The sequence below is a fragment of the Sinocyclocheilus anshuiensis genome, unplaced genomic scaffold (assembly GCF_001515605.1).
Source record: "Sinocyclocheilus anshuiensis isolate Anshui unplaced genomic scaffold, SAMN03320099.WGS_v1.1 scaffold668, whole genome shotgun sequence".
NCBI lineage: Eukaryota > Metazoa > Chordata > Actinopteri > Cypriniformes > Cyprinidae > Sinocyclocheilus > Sinocyclocheilus anshuiensis.
In genome coordinates, this window is record NW_015557097.1 from 1 (window position 1) to 2975 (window position 2975).

Below are 2975 nucleotides of genomic sequence, written 5' to 3' on the forward strand. Positions count from 1 at the left end.
AATTTGTGTTTGAAATGAATTTCGTTTTGTGAGGAGAACTGTTTTAAGTTCATCATGGTGAAGTTGGACATTCTGGGCGGTGATTGTAAGAATGATAAATGCATGTTAATGTCATATAATAATGTCTTGAATAAAATATGCCTATTTTCCGATGTTTCTCTTTCTTTATGGCATTATCGCCTGTATAGACACATTTCATGATGGTAAGTTTAATTTCCTTAATTATAACAATTGCAGCGTTGTTTTTAAACTTGTAGTCAAGCTATAACGTATTTGATATTTATCATGTATGACTAAAATCATGCAGGGATTAAAAATGAATTCCGAGCAAAAACGTTAAGGTTTTTTTTTCCCTTTCTGGTAGCCTACTAGTTCGGAGGTCTCTTTTGGCCCGTTTTTAACGAAATAAAAATAACTGCTTTATTTATTTAGAAACAGGGTAATTTAAATTTAATTTTTGTATTGTCATTTTTATAATTTTTATTTTATTAATCAAAATACAATGCCCACAATATAATATTCAGTGTTGGGCTGCCGAAACTTCAAGTGCATGCATGTTGAGGGGCGAGCTGAGAAGCCTACTAATGTCTTCATCTGTTTGCAACAAAACTTTATAGTTTTGTTGCAAATGAATTAAGAATTTATAGTGCTATATCTCAGCTTAATTAAACATAATTATATTGTATACAGTTTACAAAATCTGTAAAAATATTGCACTGAAATGTTTAAATAAATATTCAGAAACGCATGCAGTGCTACTTTGTCTTTTTTCTGTTTAACGTTTATTAAACTGCAGCTCAAAATAGAATAGGCCTATACCCTAAATAAGGATAAATTATATTGGAACGCATCTCCAAAATAATCGCATACACAGATGCACGTTGCCATTACAGTAATCAGCGCCAAACAACAGGCAAATAAAATATAAACTGAGGTTACAAAAGTGATTCAGTCAAGACCAGTGAGGGATTTTCTTTTCTTTTGTTCTTTGATTAACATTATAATGACTGGCAGCAGCGGCTGCTGTCAATGCACGGATTCAATACACCCTTGTTTTCTTTCTCAACTCTTTACGTTCACTTAAGACATAACTGATTGTATTTATGGGATATTTTGATATAATTCTGTGTGTATTTGTCCATTCGAATGTGTAAGAACACGAGAAAGAGAGCTCAGTCCAGTGTTTGCGTATATAAGAGGCAGCTTTTGGGTGTGCGCTTTGTGTGTGTGTGCAGCACAGAAAACAGCACGCGAGTGCAGAAGTGAGTTCTATTTCATCTTCTTGCAGTTGAATCTTTTGAAATCACAATAAATGCGCATACAGAAATCGAGACGCAGAATCGAAATTTTATTTTATAACAAGTAATTTGATTCCTGACCTTAGGCATCTTAGGTTTATCATTTGTAATTTTTTCCCGATAATGTCGACACTCGTCTGTTACCTGACTGTTGACATTGACATACTTATGAGACATCGTCGACATACGATAATATCGTCATATCGCCCAGCCCTACAACACAGACCCTCCCTGGATCCGGACGTCGCTCCAAACTGGATGAAAGAGCAGGAGGAAACTGGTCAGAGAGGCCACCAAGAGGCCTACAGCAACTCTGAAGCAGTTGCAGTCATTTATGACAAAGAGTGGTCTTCGTGTGCATGTGACAACAATATCATAAATTCTTCACAAATGTGGCTTGTATGGGAAGGTTGCAAGAAAAAACCCACTCCTTAGTGGCTTCCACCCACTCAAGCTTTGCCAAAACACACCTTGAAGATTCTGAGGCAGATCAGACTAAAATTTAATTATTTGGCCTCACATCAAACAACATGTCTGGCGCAGTGCTTCTTACAGGTTTGAAATATACTTGCGGTGGTAGCCAGGTGGAAAATTCTATTACCCACGGCACAAAAATGCTCTACTACATGTGACAAATAACAAATAATGTGTGATTTTTAACAATATTTGGTAACACTTTATTTTAAGGTGTCCATGTGACATGTTACATGTACTTACTATTATAATAACAATTAATTATGCATAATTAAATGAAAGTAACCATAATCCTAACCATATAGTAAGTACATGTAGTTAATTAATATTACTCAGTACTTAAATGTATAATTACACTGTAACAAGGACACCTTAAAATAAAGTGTAAGCCAATATTTTTATTTATTGAAATTCATTTTAATTACATAGGCTACTATTACATTTAATTATTACATACTCGTACTATGCTTCATTATCCACCGTAATTATGCAAAATTACAGCATTTAAATGTTAGAGTTCTCCTTGCTTTGTCATATAGTGTCTCTCTCTCAGTGAATGGGACACTAGACGGATACTAGTAAAATCTATATACTGAATGTGTCAAATAATGTTCTTTGAATTTCTTCCTGTGGGGAAGCATCCCAGCCAGAAACTACAATAGTTTACTATGAATTAAATGGAAATTATATTAAATACAATTTATTACACAGTCGGTCGCGACATTCCGAGGTATGCTATCCCTCGATAACAACCGGTAAAAGCTAGGGATGGGCGTATCGATCCGAGTAACACTTTATTTTAAGGTGTCCATGTGACATGTTACATGTACTTACTATTATAATAACAATTAATTATGCATAATTAAATGAAAGTAACCATAATCCTAACCATATAGTAAGTACATGTAGTTAATTAATATTATATTTACCAGTGATTTTGTTTATTTTAAAAAATTAATAATGCGTACAATATGCATTGAATTGGACAAATAAACTTTGTTAGTGAGTAATTGTGTAGGATAGAACTATTTTCCTGCTCATCTGAACACGCAAATGTTGCAAGACAGAACTAATCAATCACAGAGAGCATTCACTCACTTCTGATAGTACATTCAAACAGGGCTGATTTTCCCAAAAGTATCATAAGAAAGCATTAAAGCTTTTGGGAACGGCAGCCCTGAACAATGCTTATCAGAGGACAGA